The sequence below is a fragment of the Diceros bicornis genome, chromosome 15 (genome assembly GCF_020826845.1).
Source record: "Diceros bicornis minor isolate mBicDic1 chromosome 15, mDicBic1.mat.cur, whole genome shotgun sequence".
Classification (NCBI taxonomy): domain Eukaryota; kingdom Metazoa; phylum Chordata; class Mammalia; order Perissodactyla; family Rhinocerotidae; genus Diceros; species Diceros bicornis.
In genome coordinates, this window is record NC_080754.1 from 61,315,860 (window position 1) to 61,338,540 (window position 22,681).

The window sequence follows — 22,681 nt, forward strand, 5'->3', positions numbered from 1 at the left end:
AATTTCTTCAAATGTTTTTTCCTGCATCTATTAAAATGATCATGTGATTCTATCCTTCATTCTGTTAAGGTGGTGTTTCACATTAACTGATTTTCATATGTTGAACCAATTTTGCATTCCAGGGATAAATCCCACTTGGTTGTGGTGTATGATCAATTTTTGCATCTATATTCATCAGGGATACTGGCCTATAGTTTTTTCTTGTGCTATTTTAGTCTATCTTTGGTATCAGGGTAATACTGACCTCATAAAATGAGTTTGGAAGGGTTCCTTCCTCTTCAACTTTTTGGAAGAGTTTGAGAAGGATTGGTATTAATTGTTCCTTAACTGTTCAGTAAGAAGTCACCAGTGAATCCATCTAGTTTAGGGCTTTTCATTTTGGGGATGCTTTTGATAACTGAATCAATCTCCATACTAGTTATAGGTCCTCTATATACTTTCTATTTCTTCATGATTTTGTCTTGGTAAGTTGTATATTTCTAGGAATTTATCCATTTCTTCTAGGATATCTAATTTGTTGGCATATAATTGTTCATAGTAGTCACTTATGATTCTTTTTATTTCTGTGGTATTAGTTGTAATGTCTCCTTCATTTCTGATTTTGAGTGGGTTTTTTTGTGTGTATGTGAGGAAGATTAGCCCTGAGCTAACATCTATTGCCAATCCTCCTCTTTTTGCTGAGGAAGATTGGCCCTGGGCTAACATCCAGGCCCATCTTCCTCTACTTTATATGGGATGCCACCACAGCATGGCTTGGCAAGTGGTGCATACGTCCGCACGTGGGATCTGAACTGCGGGCTGCCAAAGCGGAGCACGTGAACTTAACCACTACAACACCGGGCTGGCCCTGAGTGTTTTATGTTTTTTTGTCTTTTTTAATTCACCTAATGGCTTGTCAATTTTGTTTGTGTTTTTGAAAATCTCTTAGTTCTGTTGATTTTTTCTATTATTTTTCTATTTTCTGTTTTGTTTATTTCTGCTCTAATCTTAAGTTATTTCCTTCTTTGTGATAACTTTGGGCTTTGTTTGTTCTTTTTATAGTTACTTGGGATGTAAAGTTAGGTTGTTTGAGTTCTTTCCTCTTTTTTTTAATTTAGGTGCTTATCACAATAAACTTCCCACTTACTACTCCTTTTGCTGTATTCCATATGCTTTTGTCTGCTGTGTTTTCGTTTTTGTCTGTCTTAGGGTATTTTCTAATATCCTTTTTGATACCTTCTTTGACCCAATGATTGTTCAAGAGTGTGTTGTTTAATTTCCACATGTTAGTGAGTTTTCCGGGTTCCTTTTGCTGTTGATTTCTAGTTTCACTCCATTGTGGTCACTAAAGATACTTGGTATTATTTCAATCTTCTTAAAATCTTAACTTTGTTCAGATTTATTTTGTGATCTAACATGTGATCTATCCTGGAGAAAGTTCCTTATGCAATTGAGAAGAATGTGTATTCTGTTGCTGTTGGGTAAAATGTCCTGTATATGTCTATTAGGTCCAGTTTGTCTATAGTATTGTTCAAGTCTGCTGTTTCCTTATTGATCTGTCTGGATGTTGTAGATTTCTATGTTTTTAATCAAAGGAAAAGATATAATGTGCTGAAAATATTGAGCCCAATAGCTAAAAATTTTAATTTTTGTTAAAAGACATTTGTTAAAAGAAAGCATAAAATATTAAACATTTTGTAGAAGAAAATAAGATGAAGTTTGACTATGATTGGAACATGTTTCGTGATATGATTTGATAAAATCAATTTGTATTACTTTCTAACTAATACACATTAAGTCTTAAAGAAATAACATACAATTTTTATCTTTGGAATTTATCCAATGCACCTGGATCATTTTTGTAGCCCCAGAAATATTTTAGTCAAGAATTAGCATCACTAATCTAGTCTACTTTGGCTTTTTGTGGCTGTTTTTATTTCCAGCTAATTACAAATCCCAGAGATGAGCATCTAGAATAGCTGAGAAGAATTGCTTATGTTTAACTACTTGAAAATGCCACATTCAGCAGTTAGTAATTTTTGCTCTCAGGGACTCTTCCTTTCAGAAAAAAAATGCATTTTTTTTTGAAAATGATAGGGATGATGATGGAGGTGAGGATAAGGGGACAAATTCTGGAATATTGTTATTCTATCGAAAACCATATACTACCATATATCTGAATTCAGAATATCTCAAAAGACCAAAATATCCAATTTGTAAAAATTATACTTCACTTTTGAAAAAGAAATATACACAAGGAAGGAAAAAATGGGGAAGCACTCAGGTTTTAGGGTCCCTTGATTAACCGTTAAAGGATACCTGCCCTTTGTTTGTGTCCCACAGGTTTTTATACACAGGAGCGTTGCTCTATGGCCGTACTGGGGATCGACGAAAGGGATAGTCAAAGGATCGGGGATTGTCTTTCTTTTGAAAAGGAAAAGTGCCATTGTGGGCCCAGGACTATCTCAGGCAGAGTGATTTTGGGAAAGTATATAAGGAAGTGGAAGATTAGAAATCACCTGTGTACCTCTTTGGAATTCTCAGTTTGATGACCAGTGATTTAAACCATAAATTCTATGACTAGGAAGAAGCTGAAAAAAGAGGGCAGAGAAGAGAAGCAGGAAGTTTGAACAAGGCAATGGCTTAAGCTGGCAATAGGTTCGAGCCTAGTAGAAAGCTGCACAAGGAGAAATTCATGACACGGGGTGACCAAGGAAATCTCAGTGCCACTGGGGTAGGTTCTGAGATGGCTCGCAGCGACCCTCACCTCCTGCTGTTCATGTCCTTGTGTAGCGTCACCCCCATGAGTGTGCACTGGACCTAGTGACTTGCTTCTAACAAATAATACTACAAAAGTGATTAATGTTGTCTCCAAGATTAGATTACAAAAGACTTTGACTTCAGTCTGTCTGTCTGTCTCTTTCTCTGACCTCACTCTGGGGGAAACAAGCTGCCATGTTCTGAGTAGCCTTATCCAGAGGTCCACAAGGCAAAGAACTGAGGTTTCCTACCAACAAACAGCCAGACTGGAGACCTGCCACCAGCAGTGTGAGTGAGCTGGGAGCCTCCCTTACTGGGGTGTCTGCAGCCACAGCTCCTCCCCTGATTGAGGCCACGTGAGAGACTGAGTCCAAGGCACACAGCCAAGCTGTGCCTAGATTTCCTGGCTGCAGAAACCGTGAGAAAATAAATGTTTGTTGTTTTCAGCTGCGAGGTTTTAGGGTAATTTGGTATGCAACAATGGATAATTAACACAGCATGATTATCTAATATGCTAATTTTAAGTAGATTCAGTGCTTCGTGAAAAGCAAGCTATTATCAAGTGAAATACAAAAGACTAGTGAAGAGTCCCTACCTTAAGAATCAGTATCAAAAATCCTATGATTATAACAAAAACATATGTAGACACACACATATACACACAAAATAAAATGAATTCAAAGAGCCGAGCTCTCTAAGACTTTCCAATTCTCAAAGTCACCTTTCCTTATCTTTAGTTCATCCCCATATTCTCTATGTGTCCACTTCCATTTCCCCACTGCAAACACAGTCGTGGCTGGGCACACACACTGGAGACCCATGTTCTATCGCTAACCAGATTGACTGTTGCCGTTGGATATGGGTTAGGTACTTGATGAAGCATCTGGCACGATTCACACTATAATTTAAATTTAGAAAAGAATACCATTTTGTATTGTTGTTTTCTGTAACCACTCCGACTCATGGAAATGAAGCTAATTAATTCTTGCCGCAATTCCACCTATTTTTCTTTTACCTATGAAATAAAATCACACGTCTCTAGTTTTAAGAATTTTGGCAGAGTTAAAATGACTACAAGTTAATAAAGCTGATAAGAACTTCCCTTACACCATATTTGACTTCTGATTTCTCATTTTGATGAAATAGCATTTGCTCTCCACAGCAAGAGTTCTCTACTTACAAGGTTTCAGCCAAGTGTCAGCACGTCCCATGGAGATAGCCATCAGCATTACATCCTAAGCAGAGATACTGGAAACGATTGGGTTATTTACTTTTTGAGGTTTCAAAATATTGTGAGGTAACGTTCATACCACATCTACTGTTCACTTAAGCATGGTTTTATTTATTCATATATTTGAACCTCTTTGCAACACTGTCCTCAGGTTCCTTGCTCTGAAACTCATTGCTTTGTCCGTTGTTCCTTTTGACATTCGAGTAGCTCCATACTCATTCCAGACTGTATTTCATACAATAAATAGTTTTAATCCTCAAATACATTTTATTTCCATTTCAATAAGATCTACTCTTATTCTAGAAGAATTTTCTCTTGGGAAAGTGTGTACTATGCACAAAATAAACCACATTACTCACACTTGGTCCGTTTATCCATTTGGAATATGCTTATGTAGAAGGAAAGTGTTTCCATCAAATAGATGGAATAGATAGAGCCACCACAGATTTTCTTCTGAACTAAGAAATCCATCATACATTTGAGTAAACCTGAATCTGCTTAAATAGACTCCATGCTTTCTAGAATTAAACTTTGCTGTTTGTTTTCCAGGGTGAGCATTAAAGGACACAACAGAATGTTAGAGCTGCAGCATTACTGGCAAGCTTTGCTTGTCTGCTTCTCTCTGCAATGAGCAGGCAGTGGAACTTCTGTGCTTATGACAGTTTTCCAAGCAATCCATCTCTGTCAACCTAACGTCCTTTTGGCCACTGAATCATATTTATTGTCAATTCATCATTCTCTTCTCTTCCTGTCTATTGCAGTGCCTTTCTTCAGATGCCTATTTTCCCCCTTCTTTTAAATTTAAATGTTTTATAATTTATTTTGAAATAATTTCAAACATATAGAAAAGTAGCCAGAACTCCCATACCCCCTTCAACCAGAATACTCAATTGTTAACATTTTACCACCTTTGTTCCACTGTGCCCCTCTTTCTCTCTCTCGATTTACATATATGTGTATATACACATACACAACATGTATATGTATATGTATATAAATACACACGTCTTAGTTCTTTTCAGACCCTTGTGATAGCAAACACTCCATTGTGCATTTCTCCCAAACTAGACCATATGCCTACATAACTACCATATACCTGATTTGAAGGGTTATTCAAGATTGGTATTACACCACTATAAAACTCTCAAACCCCATTCTAAATCTGCCTACTGTCCCACTGTGGTAGATCAAAGATGGTTGCAATAATTTTGCTATTTCTCCCATTGAGATGCAGTGTCTAATTCCTCTCCCCTTGAATCTGGACTGACATTAATGATTGCTTACCAATACAATGCGTGGAGCCTTGAGCTGCCATATAAAAAGTCTGATTGCCTGAGACCACTATGCAGGAGTGGTCACACGTAAACCCTTCCTTTGACAGTCCCAGCTGAGCCCAACCTTCCAACCATTCCTGCCAAGTCTCTAGAAATGTGATTGAAGCCATACTGGGTCCTCCAGACCTGCCCACTTCCAATCTTCAATACCGTGTTAGAAGAATTATTCAGGCAAGCCTGGCCCAAACTTCTGACTAAAAAATATCATGAGATATAATAAACTGGCTATTGCTTTGTGTCACTAAGTTATAGGGTACCATTTTGACCAGAAATAGGTAGTCAACACACCTCACGGTGTCTCATTTTTCTTTCTAGTCCAATATCCTAGAAACATGCTTATAATTAGTTATCTTGTGTAACAGACTCCTTCAATATGGAACAATTCTTGAGTCTTTCTTTGTCTTTCATGTTCTTGCTAGTTTTGAGGAGAACAGGCCTTACAGCCTGTAGGATGGCTTTTTAGCCTGGCCCATCTAAAGAGTCCTCATGACCAGACTCAGATCATGCCATTTTTGGCAGGAAAACTACAGAAATGATGCTGTGCTCTTTGCAGTGCATCACATGAGGAAGCACACAATGTCAACCTGTCCCGACACTGGTGATATCAATTTTGATGACCTGGTCTTGGTGGTGTCTAATAGCTTTCCCCACCTTAAATTCACAATCTTTCCATTGGTAATCGATTAGCATTTGATGGGGAGGTGTTCCAAGATTACAGTAATAGCCTATTCCTCAAACTCTACCTACCAGCCTTAGCATTGTGGACCATTCCCTACAGAATCAACCTCATCTGATGTCTGTCAAATGGTGATTCTCTATTTCCAACACTGATTAGAACTCTACGGTGAGGAATAACTATCCACTTCTCTGCCATTTACTTACTTGCTTACTCATTAATGTATATCAGTATGCATTAATAGATTGTATTTGATTAAATAGGTGGTAACCCATTACTATCATTATTTTGATACTTAATTCATATTCTATTTGTCCGTTGGGAGGTTATTCAAACTGGTTATTTTGTCTTTTTGGGACCTCTTCATTATTTTTGAGCATTTACTTACTTTTTTGCACAAGATGTTTAAGGCACATCTTGGACGTTTCCTGCCCCCATCCTGGAATTAGCCATTTCTCCTTTAATGGAGGATGATATTTAGAAAGCAAGTTCTGGGCACTTGGGACATCGTTGTTTCTGGCTCCCTCAGAACTAGGAAACATATGTATTACATCCATCGAATAGCTATCTGTGTGTGTGACACACACATACTATACATATACATACTATGAGTTCACACTGATGCCTCATGTTATCAGATAACATCTAAGAGTTCTTTCATGTCTTCCCCACATGGATGATCGTATTATATCTCCTCCAGCTCTGAGAAACTTGACTCAGTATACTTATTCATTTGCTCAATTTACTTATTTGTGTGATGTAACCCATCTGCCAGCACACAGACCATCTCCTCCTGTTGCCACCTCCGCAGCAGCCCCACCTGGCTCCATCTGCCAGGCCTGCCATCTCATGCCTCCATGGGGCTCCTCAACCCTGGACTGATTCTTCATGTGGCTCCACAACCCTCCCTCATTGCCCCATGTCTTTGGCTGCTGCACTGACTGTGGCCAGAAGAAAGGAGAAGACATAGAAGAAGAGGAAATGGGAAGGGAGGAAAGGCCCTCATTCTTTCTTCTGACATTATTCTAATACTTTGTTGACAGTTTTACCCTGTCCTGATTTTCCCCATCTCGTCTCTTTCCTATCCTATCAGCTGCAGACAGACTCTTCTTAGAAAGAGCACAATGTGTAATGACAAAAATAGGAAGTTGAAAATCAATAATCCCAGTATGCAGCCTTAGCCTTTCTTGTACTTCATTAGGTTACTTTGGACCTTATTTAACTTACGTGAGCCTCAGTTTCAAAGAGGGAAATAATGCTTATTTAGCAGATGTATTGTAAAGTTACAGATTGAATACGTAGAATGCCAAGAATATAATTGTAGTTGCTATGGCAGTTATAATTATCATCAAAAGAAATTCTAACATGATTCTGAAACTCCTTTTAAAAACACTTTATTGTAAAATTTAATAACATTTTTAAAAGTACCTTTCAATATATCTCATCACCTGTAGGATAAAGTCTAAACTCTTGCCCATCTTAGATTCCCCATGAGCTAGCTCTCAGCTCATACCTCCAGCCTCACTTCCCAACTCTCCCCAATTGTCACTTACACTGCAGCCCACCTAAAGGCTTTCCATTTCCTTGACTTTGGTATGTTGTTCTCTTTCTATGCTTTGCATGTACTATTGCCCCAACTTAAATTGTTCTTTTCCTAATTATCCAATTAGTGTAAACTTTTATTTACACTTCAAGATTCAGAGTAAGTTCATCTTCTCTAGAAGCTTCCCTTGATCATCTCCAAAACAAGTAGAATGAACCCTTCTCTCCATTGGACCTTGGCTGTGACTCTCAGGTGACTTTACTGTGCACAGCACTTGTTACAACATGTGGCAACTATTTATACACACACACACACCCCACATTTGCTTTACTAGGCTATGAGCTCATTGAAGCTAAATATTATGTCTTATTCATTTTGATATTCCCAAGATGTACAGTTTCTGGCCAATAGTTTAGTCTTACCAATAATAAAGCTTCAATAAATAATAAAGCTTCAAAAAAGCTGGCCCAGTGGTGTAGTGGTTAAGTTCGCGCACTCTGCTTTGGCGGCCCAGGGTTAGCAGGTTTGGATCTCGGGTGTGGACATATGCACCGCTCATTAAGCCATGCTGTGGTGGTGTCCCACATACAAAGTAGAGGAATATTGACACAGATGTTAGCTCAGGGATAATCTTCCAAGCAAAAAAGAGGAAGACTAGCAATAGATGTTAGTTCAGGGCCAATCTTCCTCACCAAAAAAAAAAAAAAGAAAAAACCCAAGTAAATAAAATAAACATTTGCTTAATTAAATATCCCATAATGGTCATAATGACCAGTAATTACTCATCATTTATAACGACTAGCTATTCAGTACTGTGCTAGGAACTATCCATTCTTTATATAAAATAAACAGCCTAAAACTCTGTTGTGTTCATTCTAAAAAATCTCTATCCTATAAATTAGGAAAACAAGTCTCAGAGGAGTTACTAATTTGTAAGTTCACAGCATCTAGTAGAACTGGCATTAGGGTCTATTATATCTGTAGTGCAAAAAATATATAGCATATTGATAAATAAATGAAAAGCAATAGGATAAAATTTCAGTATTTGAGGAAGCCAACTGGTTTAAAACTAATTTGGTCTGACCTTGTTTTTCCAAAAGGGCCTCAAGTGGCCTGTTGAGCATGCATTGTACACCTGCGTTAAACATTTACTATGTCCCAAAGACAAGAATGATGCCCTTAAATATAGGGATGTAGCTTCCCCCCCAATGGCATTTCTTTAAGGATAAACATATCCTCCTGGAAACTAAGGATTAATTACCAACCTGCTGTGCTCACCTTGTGACCACTGACCTGCTGTGCCAGCTAGTCATCTCATGACAGTAGTAAAAGAGACATTCCTGTCATATGTGAGGTATGCTCTTTGTTCCAAGATGGTGTATAACCACCCTGTACACCCCACTTTTTTGATGCTCTTCCTTCTTTGGGGAAGGAAGGCCTTGGCCTATAGTCCTCAGATCTGGCTCATAATAAACTCACCCCAATTTTGATTTATAGATTGATTATGGATTATTTGCACTGACAATATACATAAATACTATGATAAACATAAAGGTAACTATCATTTTAAAATAGGCTTGTCACATTTCTTGTGCACTGTATTTTCACTTTGATATAACACATCATTAAAAACAATGAAAGTAAATGTTTAGGGCTTAGCTAAACCAGTCCATAATATTGCTGACTGTGCATCCATTTGGTGTGACACTAACCCCTCCCTCGAGCACATTCCTTAGACAACAGTCCCCAGAGTTCAAGTAAATGTAAGTTTCTTATATGACTCCCCAGTCTCCCCTGACTCCCAGGGCCTTCCCTTTGCGCATCCCTTAGATAAGATTCCCACAACCCTTTCAAAACCCAGGTTTAAATTGACCAATTTGGCCTTAGCATGAGAACCCCAAAGCACTCCACTCGTGGATCCTAATAAAGTCATGCATCCCAGGTCCTGCCTGCCCTCTGCCTTGACCTCCCCTTATGGCCCCTTGAGGCAGTCCATGTACCTCCTCCAGGACCTCTGAGTAATAAACTTCTCTATTTCACTTCCCTGGTTGTCTTTTTTTAAACCAAGTGTCACCATCCGACACCCCAGGGCTCTACTTAACAAATGATAATTTAACAAAGTCATAGCAGTAAATCATATGTGAAGGGAATGTGATAAACAGTTTATATGCATTAACTCATTTAATGAGTCATAGATGAAAGAACTGAGCTTCAGAGAATAATTTGAACATCACTCAGCCAGTAAATGGCAGAGGCAAAAATTCTCTGTTCTATGTATTTCAAAGTTTATTTTGCTGGACCACCTTGCAATCCTAGAATTTTCAAAATATAAATAAAGCCATCTCTTGTATCCAAGAAGACAAAATATACCATAGATTTGGGTGTAAGAAAAAAATTAGATAGGAAATAAATTCTGAAATGAGGAATTGATAATGGGCTAAGGCAGGATTTGGCAAACTATCTGCAAAGGGACAGATAGTAAGTACTTTAGGCTTTGTGGGCCACAAAGCCCCTGTCACAACCACTCAGTTCTGCAGTTATGACAATAAAGCAGTCAAGGTCAGTACATAAACGAATGTGTCTCTGTTCCAACATAACTTTATTTATAATAATAGTTGGTGGGCCATAGTTTGCCAACCACTGGAATAAGGAACTGGATATTCTTTTTTTTAACTGAAGTCACATTGATTTATAACATTGTACAAATTTCAGGTGCACATTATTACATTTCACATTCTGTATGGACTACATTTTGTTCCCCACCAGAAGCCTAGTTTCCATCTGCCACCATACATATGTGCCCCCTTTACCTCTTTTGCCCTCTCCCACCCTCCTTCCCCTCTGATAACTGCCAGTCTATTCTCTGTATCTATGTGTTTGTTTACCTTCCGCATAAGACTGAAATCATATGGTATTTGTCTTTCTCCATCTGATTGATTTCACTTACCATAATACCCTTCAGATGAAACTGGATATGCTTTACCATAAAAAATATTGGAAAGAGAACTAGTGAGACTCACAGAATACCTCAAAGCCTATACTCCAAAGGAGAAAGGAAGAAGTAGAAGAATGGCATGATACAATATAAGGAAACAACGTACAGTGAAGCTCAAGGCAAATATGAAAATTGTTGGTTTTCCTGAAAATGACAAAAAGGGAAACTGCCATTGGGCATGTAACATGTGGGATATTGTGTAAACATATAGGCTTGATGGAAAGAGTTTCTCAGAAACATGTGGTCATTAATTTACAGTCATTTGGAAGTCAGAAGTAAATAATTTTTGTTACTAGGTATATATCCATGTAGAATTATTTTATTGTTAAACATATAATATTTTAGCATCAAAGAAATCTGTGAAAACTGTTCTCATATATAGTGTAATAAGTTAGAGCAATTGATCTCAAATGTTAGCGTATATTAAAAGCACTTGAAATGCTCATTAATTATGTTGATCCCAGAGTCCCAACCCCAGAGATATGGATTCAGTAAGCTTGAGTGGGGCACCCCAAGTTATTCTCATGAGGATGGTTCCAGAACCACACATACGAAATTCTCAACTAACACAATAATTACACGTGATTACAAACCGTTAGGTTCAGAAGCAGATACTTGCATGTTTGAAGAGAGAAAGCGGATACTAGTAGCCAAGCAAGGCGTATTAACTAAGGGTTCTCAAAGCTACTCTATCAGCATCACCTAGGAACTGTTAGCTACCCAAATCACTGGGCTCTACCCTTCATCTAGTAATCAGTTACTCCTGGGGTAGGGCCCCCACCAGCTGTGTTTTAACAAGCCCTCCAGGTGATTCTGATGCATGCTCAAGTTTGAGAGCCACTGGCATAGCCAGTGTTACAGAAGAAGCAATAGTAATTGATTTCAGCTGATGACTTGAGCAAGCACCTTCATGGAGACAGGAGGCCTAGTCAAGAATCATAACTTGAACATCTTTTCACATACTGTTGGCCATCTGTATTTCTTCTTTGGAAAAATGTCTGTTCAGGTCCTCTGCCCATTTTTTGATTGCATTGATTGTTTTTTTGTTGTTAAGTTGTATGAGTTCTTTATGCATTTTGGATATTAACCCCGTATCAGATATATGATTTGCAAATATCTTCTCCCAATCGGTAGGTTGTCCTTTCATTGTGTTGATGGTTTCCTTTGCTGTGCAGAAGCTTTTTAGTTTGATGTAGTCTCGTTTGTTTATTTTTCTTTTGTTTCCCTTGCCCGAGGAGACATGATATTCAAAAAGATACTGCTAAGACCAATGTCGAAGAGCCTACTGCCTATGTTTTCTTCTAGGATTTTTATGATTTCAGCTCTTACATTCAAGTCTTTAATCCGTTTTAACTTAATTTTTGTGTATAGTGTAAGATAGTGGTCTATTTTCATTCTTTTGCATGTGGCTGTCCAGTTTTCCCAACACTATTTATTGAAGAGACTTCCTTTTCTCCATTGTATGTTCTTGACTCCTTTGTCAAAAATTAGCTGTCCGTAGACACGTGGGTTTATTTCTGGGCTCTCAATTCTGTTCCATTTATCTGTGTGTCTGTTTTTCTGCCAGTACCATGCTGTTTCATTACTATAGCTTTGTAGTACATTTTGAAATCAGGGAGTATGATACTTCCAGCTTTGTTCTTTTTTCTCAGGATTGCTTTGGCTATTCAGGATCTTTTGTGCTTTCATATAAATTTTAGGATTCTTTGTTCTATTTTGGTGAAAAATGTCATTGGGATGTTGATAGGGATTGCATTGAATCTGTAGATTGATTTAAGTAATATGGACATTTTAACTATGTTAATTCTTCCAATCCATGTGCATGGACCATCTTTCCATTTATTTATGTCTACTTCAGTTTCTTTCAATAGTGTCATAGTTTTCACTATACAGGTCTTTCACCTCCTTGGTTAAATTTATTCATAGGTATTTTATTCTTTTTGTTGCGATCGTACATGGGATTGTATTCTTGATTTCTCTTTTTGCTAGTTCATTGTTAGTGTGTAGAAATGCAACTGACTTTTGTATGTTGATTTTGTACCCTGCAACTTTCCTTCTAATAGTTTTTTGGTGATTCTTTAGGGGTTTCTATATATAGAATCATGTCATCCACAAATAGTGACAGTTTTACTTCTTCCTTTCCAATTTGGATACATTTTTTTCTTTTTGTTGCCTAATTTTTCTGGCTAGGACTTCCAATATTATGTTGAATAAGAGTGGTGAGAGTGGGCATCCTTGTCTTGTTCCTGTTCTTAGAGGAATAGCTTTCACTTTTTCACTGTTGAATATGATGTTGGCTGTGGGTTTGTCATATATGGCCTTTATTATGTTGAGGTACTTTCCTTCTATACCCATTTTATTGAGAGTTTTTTGTCATAAATGGATGTTGAATTTTGCAGAGGCTTTCTCTGCATCTATTGAAAGGATCATCTGATTTTAATTCTTCATTTTGTTAATGTGGTGTATCACATTGATTGATTTGTGGATGTTCAACCATCCTTGTGTCCCTGCAATAAATCCTACTTGATTGTGGTGTGTGATCCTTTTAATGTATTGTTGTATTTGATTTGTTAATATTTTGTTGAGGATTTTTGCATCTATGTTCATCAGTGATATTGGCCTGTAATTTTCCTTTTTTGTGTTATCCTTTTCTGATTTTGGTATTAGGGTAATGAGTTAAATGAGTTAGGAAGCGTCCCCTCTCATCAATTTTTTGGAAGAGTTTGAAAAGGATAGAATGTTTGATGGCATTTACCTGAGAACCCATCTGGTCCTGGGCTTTTGTTTTGGGGGAGGTTTTTCATTACTGTTTCAATCTCTTTACTTGTGATTGGTCTGTTTAGATTCTCTATTTCTTCTTGATTCAGTTTTGGAGGTTGTATGATTGTAAGAATTTATCCATTTCTTCTAGATTATCCAATTTCCTGGTATAGTTTTACATAGTATTCTTTTATAATCATTTGTATTTCTGTGGTATCCATTGTGATTTCTCCTCTTTCATTTCTCATTTTATCTATTTGAGCCTTGTCTCTTTTTCTTTATAAGTCTAGATAAGGGTTTGTTAATTTTGGTTATCTTTTTAATGAACTAGATTTCAGTTTTATTAAGCTTTTCTGTTGTTTTTTTAGTTGCTATTTCTTATATTTCTGGTTTGATTTTTTTATTTCCTTCCTTCTACTGACTTTGGGCTTTGTTTGTTCTTCTTCTTTTAGTTCTTTTAAGTGTAGTGTTAGATTGTTTTAGATTTTTCTTGTTTCTTGAGATAGGTCTGTATTGCCACACATGTCCCTCTTAGTACTGCTTTTGCTGCATCTTATAGGTTTTGGTATGCTGTGTTTTCATTTTTATTTGTCTCCAGGTATTTTTTGATTTCTCCTTTGATTTCCTCATTGCTCCCATAGTTTTTCAACAACATGTTGTTTAATCTCCACATATTTGTGACTCTTCCAGCTTTCTTCTTGTAGTTGATTTCAGGTTTCATACCATTGTGGTCAGAAAAGATGCTTGATATGATTTCAGTCTTCTTAAATTTATTTGGACTTGTTTTGTTTCCCAACATATGGTCTCTCTTTAAGAATGTTCCATGTGCCCTTGAGAAAAATGTGCATTCTGCTGCTTTTGGATGGAATGTTCTATAAACATCTATTAAGTCCATCTGGTCTAGTGTTTCATTTAAGGCCAATGATCCTTGTTAACTATGTCTGTATGATCTATTTGTTTATATAAACGGGGTATTAAAGTACCCTACTATTATTTTGTGCTGTCAATTTCTCCCTTTAGGTCTGTTAATAGTTACTCCTGTGTTAGGTGCATATATATTAATAACTGTTATGTCTTCCTGGTGGAACGTCCCCTTTATCATTATATAATGTCCATCTTTGTCTCTTGTTATCTTTTTTGGCTTGAAGCCTATTATGTCTGATATAAGTATGGCTACACCCACTTTCTTTTGCTTGCCATTTGCTTGGGGTATCATCTTCCATCCCTCCATTCTGAGCCTATGTTTTTCTTTAGAGCTGAGATCGGTCTCCTGGAGTCAGTGTATTGTTGAGTCTTTTTTTAATGAATCCAGCCACTCTTTGCCTTTCAATTGGTGAATTCAATCCATTTACATTTAGGATTATACCAGGGCTACAACAGCCATTTTATCTTTTGTTTTCTTGTTGTTCTCTATTTCCATTGTTTTTTTCCTTGTGTTTCTGCCTACCATTTCAGTTTCAGTGATGTGTTTCTCAGTTTCCCCTTTTTTTATGTTTTGTGACTCTGCTCTGATTTTTGTTTTGGGGTTACCATGAAGTTTGAATCAAAGATCCCGTAAATGTGTTAGACCTTTTTCTGTTGGTAGCATCTTTATTCCATTTGTTTAGGCAGCTTCCATAACCTGCATAAGAGGTTTCCTCTTCCCCTTCTATGTTGTTGTTGTTACAAATTATCCTTTTTTGTCTTGTGAGTTTGTGACCAGTTTGAAGTGGTTATAGTCATTTTTGATGCTTTCTTTCCCTTTAGCCTTTATGTGATGATTAAGTGTTTACTAACCTATTCTGATATACAGTTGTAATTTTCTGATTCTGTCTGTCTATTTATCACTTTGCTCAAAGCTTTGTATACCTTTGCCTTTTTTTTTTCAGTTAGGACAGCACCTTTCAATATTTCTTTTTCTTTTTTTTTTTTTGTGAGGCTTATCAGCCCTGAGCTAACATCCATGCCAATTCTCCTCTTTTTTTTTTGCTGAAGAAGACCGGCCCTGAGCTAAAATCTATTGCCAATCTTCCTCCTTTTGCCCCTGCCTTTTTTCTCCCCAAAGCCCTAGTAGACAGTTGTATGTCATAGTTGCACATCGTGTTAGTTGTTGTATGTGGGACGTTGCCTCAGCATGGCCTGACAAGTGGTGTGTTGGTGCGCACCCAGGATCCCAACCCGGGCTGCCAGTAGCAGAGCACGCACATTTAAGCACTATGCCATGGGGCTGGCCCCTCAACATTTCTTATAAGGCAGGTCTGGTGGCAATGAACTCCCTAAGCTTTTGTTTATCTGGAAAAGCCTTTATTTTTCCTTCATATATGAAGGATAACTTTGCTGGATAGAGTATTCCTGGCTGACAGATTTTATCTTTAAATATTTTGAATATATCATTCCACTATTTCCTAGCCTGTAGAGTTGCTGCTGAGAAATTTGCTGATAATTAATGGGAATTCCTATGTAAGTTATTTTCTTCTCTCTGGCTGCCTTCAGTATTCTCTCTGTCATTGACGTTTTATAGGTTTAATATAATATGCCTTGGAGAAGGTCTAAAGCATTGTTATAATTAGGAGTTCTATTAGCTTCATGTACTTGTATATCCACTTCTTTCCCCAGGTTTGGGAAGTTCTCAGCTACTATTTCTTTAAATAAGCTCTGTGCTCCTTTCTCTTTCTCTTCTCCTTCTGGGACACCCATTATACTTATGTTGCCTTTCCTAATTCAGTTGGATCTTTCTTGTAGAATTTCTCCATTTTTTTAAAAATCTTAGTTCTCTCTCCTCTTCCACCTGAATCATTTCTAGATTTCTATCTTTGGACTCGCTCATTCTCTCTTCCATATAGTCTGCTCCATTTCCAATGCTTTCTACTTTACTCTTCATCTCATTTATCGTGTTCTTCAGCTCCAGAATTTCTGTTTGGCTTTTGTTTAGAGTTTCAATCTCTTTGGTGAAGTACTCCTTCTATGCATTAATTTTATTCTTGATGTCACTGAACTGTCTTTCTGAATTTTCTTGTAACTCTGAGTTTCTTCATGACAACTATTTTGAATTCTCTGTCAGTTAGATCACAATCTTCCATGACTTCAAGTTTGGTTTCTGGAGAGTTTTCATTTTCTTTTTGTCCTTCCACGTTACTGTAGTTCTTCACAGTGCTTGATGAGTTGTTTCTCTGCAAGCACATTTGTGGTAGCAAACAACTTTGTTATTTGGGTAAGGCTTTGTTTATTTTGATTCTGAGCTGCTTCTGGTTGTATTTGAGAGCATGTGCTTTCCATCCTCCACTGCCTTTGCCAGAGGCATCATCAGTGCCCTCCTTGTCGTGTTGTGCCTCAAAGGTCGCTGGTGCCTTGCTGCTTACAATGTCACTACAGTCACAGGTGTCACCATTGAGGTCACTGGGCTGTAAGCACCTCTGCTGCTTCTGGGGTTGCCTAGGTCATGTGTTCCCCTACTATGGTGGGGGAAGGGGAGAGTGGGGCAGGAGCCAGGGTCACAGGCACCTCCACCACATTGGGGTTTGTTGGGTCTGCAGGCAGTGCTGCTACAGGTGGGGGGGGGGCAAAGTTGCAGATGCCCCTGCAGCTTGGGGGAACAAGGGTTGTGTTCTCTGCTGTTGCTGTAACCTGGCCCTCCACAGGCTTTCCATGGGCCTGGGCGCTGCTTCCATGTGCACTGCCTGCACTGTTGCTCCTGGTTTATCTGGGGGTGCTGGCAACACCACCGCTGGGGGTGCTGGGTTCATGGGTGTCACTGCTACTGCCAGGGGCCCAAAGTCTGGGAAATAGCCCCTGCTGGTGGTAACACTGGTGTTGGGGGGTACCACTGCTGGGGGCTGGGTTGTGAGCACTGTTGAAGCTCCTGATGCCTCAGGTCTCACTTGCCACCTGCCACTGGTGGGGAAGGGGGAAAGGCTGAGCTGAAAGTGCCACCACAAAGCACACTGGCACCACCTCCTCTCCTGTGGGTTTCCTCATCTGGGATGCAGCCCCCACTGCTGGGAGGGCCAGTGTTGGAGGTGCCACCACTGAGGGAGGGGAAGGGCGCTGGATCACAGGCACCACAGCATTTTCTGAAGCCTCCAGTCACAGACACCACCTGCCACTGCTGTGGGAGGGACAGGGGCTGAGCCACCACTGCCACTGCTGCTCTTGCAGCCTCTAGTCTCTGGCACTGTTTTGCTTTCTGGAACCTCAGCCACAGTACCACTGCCGCTGCCAGGTTATCTGTGTCTTGGGTGCAGCCCCCGCTGCTGGAAGGGCTGGTGTTGGACATGTGGCCACCAGGGGTGGGGGAGGGAGCTGGGCCATGTGTATCGTTGTAGTTCCTAGAGCCTCCAGTGGCTGGCCGCAGTGATTCCCAACACCTTGGGAGTGTGGGCTACCTGGATTCCCGGGGCCCCCATTTGTGGATGTTACCTCAGTTCCTGGGGTCTCTCATCACAGGCTTGGCCACAGATCCTGGAAATTTTGGTCTCAGGAGCTGCCACCACTGTGCCTCTGGTTCCACTTCCTCCAGGTGGTCCAGTCCACCCACCTTCACATGTATAGATGTAGGGATCTCTGAGACATTCTGGTGTGTTGTGTAGAGTCCTTTGTTGATCAATGGATGTCCTACTGGTTGTAACTTGGAGGAGAGAGACAAAAGGAACAACTCACTCCACCATGATGCTGATGTCACTCTCTCTACCATTTTAATACTAATATACTTATTACTTATATTTATTGAATGTTTGTTATAAAGGAATTACTTTGCAAATTAGCTCATCAGATCTCTCAACATTCATAACAGGTTGTTAAACCATTTCACAGAGGAGAAATGTAAGGTTCATATAGGGGAAATATTTACCCATAATCACAGTTATATGTGGCAGGTAATGGATATTGCTTGCTTTGTGATGAGTTTGTGATTCAGCAGAAATTAATAAGGAGAGTCTACTTATGTATTCACAAGATCAAAACTTATAATAATATACCATTTATATATGCCAATCTGGAAGTGAGAATTCCCACTTTATTAGGAAATGTCCAGGTTACTTCACACTGCACGTCGTGTGATATTCCCTTATAATGTAGTTAATACGTATTAAGGATGTGTATATATCTTTGTGATTATGCATAAACAGCACATGCCAAATCAGCACAGGAAACAGGGTTTGATTTTTCTATACCTACAGCCTCCTTTCCCCAGCACATGTCAACTATGTGTTGGGGAACGTCCCTGGACCTTGGTAGAGATGGCCCTGTCTGAACCAGAATGTCCCTAATGTTTTAGGAACTAGTGACCTTCAAGGATTTGGTTGCGGACTTCACTAGGAAGAGTGGGCCTTGGTGGGCACATCCCAGAGGAAGCTGTACAGAGACGTGATGCCGGAGAACATCAGTCATCTTGTCTCTGTGGGTGAGTCTGTCAACACTGATTTATTTCTTCAGTAAGTATCCAGAGCAGCTTCCACATATCATGCTCCCCTCTCAGGCCTCATTCATGCTCTTTCATAGCACTTACAACTACATGAAGGTAGTCTGTTCATTTGTTTACTTACTGACATGTACTTTGTGACTCCCCTAGAGTATAGTCTTCCTGACCACAGTTTCATGTCTTTGTTGCTGCTCTATCACCAGCATCCAGAACAGTGCCGGAAACTCAATGGATTTTTTTTTAATGACTAAACAATAAGGTTAAACATTTCCTAAGTAATTGTTCTGTTCTAAGCACCAAGCCCAGAGTTTGAGAAAACAGTAGTAAAAGTAGCAGGCAACATAAACTTAGATTGTTCTGGTGGAGCTTATATTTATTGGATTACTTTTTAAAATAAAATTTTATATGAAGAAACATTAAATAGAAATACTCTTACCTTGTTGAAAACACTGAGGATCTTTACTCAGTGAGCTGGCTCATGCACATCCACAGCAAGAGCTCCTCAGTGCTTTGCCTTGGTGTCAGGGTGTTCTTCCTGCTCTGCTCAAGGGCCTACAAGGTATTCCTCCATGGGTTTTCCTTCAATGTTCACTTTGTTGTTCGTTGGTATTCTGTCCTGGATTTGAAGATTATGTATGGTTCTTAATACAGAGTCCAAAATTCATGTACATTTTTCCTAGGAACAGGGTATCAGCTCTGCAAATCAGATGTAATTTCCCCATTGGAGCAAGGAGAGGATTTGTAGAGGGAAGAAAGGTTTCTCTGTGGCCTTAGGCTGGGTCAGCTCCAGGCATGTGTGTTCACTATGAGGAGAAGCCTGGTCAGTGAGGGAAGAGAACCTTTGTAATGCCAACTGCAGATTTCCTTAAGTCAAGGATGTCTTCAGAAAAGTATGAGAGGCCAGTGGGGAAAAAATTGTCAGTAGTGTCATTACTCTCAGCCTTGAACAATGTCTCTTTATGTCGAGTTCACGTCCTTATTGGAGTAGAATTTTCACGTTGTGGTCTTTGCCCTTGTCCCTTCCCTTTGATGATTTCTTCTCTCATAACCTTACCAAAACCCCATCTTAATTTTCTCTTCAATCCTGAAAACATTTTGTAATTGACAGTGCCCTAAAACATGTTTCTACTCACTGGTAGATTCCTCCATTTCACATTCTTTCTCTGTGTAAGGGTCGTCAATATTTGAAACATACTCACATTTGCCTTCCATGCTTTTCAATGTTTTCATTCCCCTAATGCCTCTCTAGAATTTTATTTTTTAAATTACTTAGGCAGGAGAAGTGACCTTAAAAACCAAGAAATGATACCCATACCAGATATCTGAATGAAGGACCCATCTGACTGCATGTAAATGGTAAGTCTCATGGGGGTAAACTCTGGTCCCCTACATTGGGGAGATCTGGGAATGGGATGACTACTGATATGGCACAATAACATGACTATAATTAGAGTTGGGAGTAAGTGCTGTTCCAGCAGAAAGTTTTGCATAGTTTGAATTTAGGCAAGAAACTAACCATAGCTCAGAGCTATAACCTGAGTTCTTATAAAAGTACAATGGCATAAACATGGCTTGTATACCTAGTCTTTGGAACACAATGAAGTCTACAAAATAAATCAACTGTACAGTCGAGATGCTACAAAGAAGAAATCTCTGTGCGTGCAAGAGAGTAACACACCATGTGTACATAACTTATATGGGGAAGGTTTTAACTGGGAACTATAGATGACTGATTAGCCTAGAATTCATAAGTAGAGAAAAGAATGAATGAATGTGTGTGGGCAATCCTTTAAATGCCTCTTATCTCCTTGCATCAGCAGAAATCTCACACCGGGGAGGTACTCATTGAACATAATGAGTGTGAGGATGATTTTACTCACAGATTCACAGTGACTCAACATGTGTTAATTCACAAGGCCCAGGAGATCACCTCATTAAGCTGTTGGACCAACCGAGGCAGCAAAGCCATGAGGAAACACCAAAGTGTCACCTGGAAAAGGCCAAAGATTTTCTCTAGAACTTGAAATCCACGTAGGCAGACTAGATCCCAAAAGACAGAAGGGGATGGCCTGGAATCCATATTTAAGGTCAGAGTCAGCCTGCTTAGGAGCCCAGCAGTGTGCCTGGCAAGCTCAAGATGAAAATCTTGCCTCTGTCTTTGGAAAATGTTGTGGTCGTTTGCTACTCTGCTCTCAGCCAACTCAGAAGCTTCCAGGGAGACCTTTGATCTGAAAAGTTTATGCAGGGAGGTTTAAGGCCTTTTAGTCTAAAGGTCAAGAACATGGGTTCTTTACCAACCTTTTTAAAATTTAAAACATACATGTCCTTTGTTAAAGAAAAGAAAAGTCAACCAATACAAACACATAGAGATTTTCCCGTATTCCTGCCCAACTCTTCCTTTTTATGGATATATACATTTATATATATGGATATATACACATATATAGTGCTTTTTACATAAAAGTTGGAAAATACTATGCAAATTGTTCTACAACTGCAGATATATTTCCAAGTGGCCATTTAGAATTCATTCATATGGATGCTTCATAATGATTTAACCATCCTCCAATTGATTAGTTTTTTAAAATTCATTCCAATTTCTCAAATTAAAAACAGTTCTCTCTGAGCTTCCTGATATCTTTGTGCCTTTGTACAACTAATTCTCTAAGGACCATCCACAGAAATGGAATTGCATTACCAATTGATTGCAGTACTTAGATTCAGAAGTATAACTTGAAGCAAATGAGTAACCCCCTGAGCCTTAGTCTCATTACCTGGAAAAGATGGAAATATCTGGGCCTTGGGTCATTGAGGGGTTTGATGGGATAATGTAGGTAAAGATCAAGGATAAGATTAAGACAGAGTACAGGAAATGGAAACTCATATCACAACAAGTAGAAACCTCTCTCGTGAGTGTTTTCCAAATGTTCTACAAAAAGTATATATTCTTTTATATATACAAAGTATATATACAATCAAAAAAATTGTAAAACAAACCAAGGACTGTTATTGTAAGAGGAAACCCCATCAGCAGCTCTGGGTAGAGCCAAGTGCCAGGTTCCAACCCCCTTCAGTGGGATCAGGGTGTGGCTCTTGGCTGGGGTCTCCCACACTCAGCCAAGCCTCCCTTAGACAGTGGTCTTACCTACCTACCTCACAGGTGAGAATGTTTTCACATTCTTCTGACAAAGGAAGTGATGAAGTACCCAGTGATCATACTGAAATAATTCAAGCCTGCAGCTCCACTCTCAGCAAACACTTCTTATTCATGAAATCTTTGAACAGGTATGAAGAGGAATACAAAACACCAGGCAACCAAGAAGCAAAGGGAGAGGATGACTTCAAGTTCTGAGCTGCCCTGACTTTGAACACCTTCCCTAACCTATGCAGAGCTGGTATCTATGTCAGGGCATTAAGGAGTTGGAAGCTGAAAGTGTTACTAAAAGAGACCACCTCTTTCTCAGTTTAAAAGGAGGTTGAGGGCTCAGAATTCAGGGCTCAAGGCGGGAATAGAATTATAATGGAAAGCATAATTTATATGACAATTTGATTTCCATTCATCCAACCCATCACTGCCACAGAACCCTCCTAAAAGACAGCTCTGACCTACCCACTCTCCCCCTTCAACTCTGCAGCCCCTAACAAATCCAACACACAGTCCCTCGACCACACAGGCCCCACACTCTGGTTCCCACCTTGACTCTCCCCGCTGCAGCAAACTCCTCACTCTTCCTACATATGCCCCCTGCCCACCTGCCCTACCTCATCCTGCTCCTCTGCGGGGATCCTTCTGTCTCCACATGGGCAAAGCCAGCCATCTTCCATCCCCTGCCAGTGGTGAGTATCCCATCCACACAGCCTGGCCTCTCAGCTCAACTTCCTCACCCACTGTCACCTCTTCTCTCTCTGAACACGCTTATATGTTGGTTGCCATCCAATAGAGGAGTTCAGAGCATCCAACTAGAATGCGTTTTCTGAAGGGCAGGTATGACTTAGCAATTTTGATTC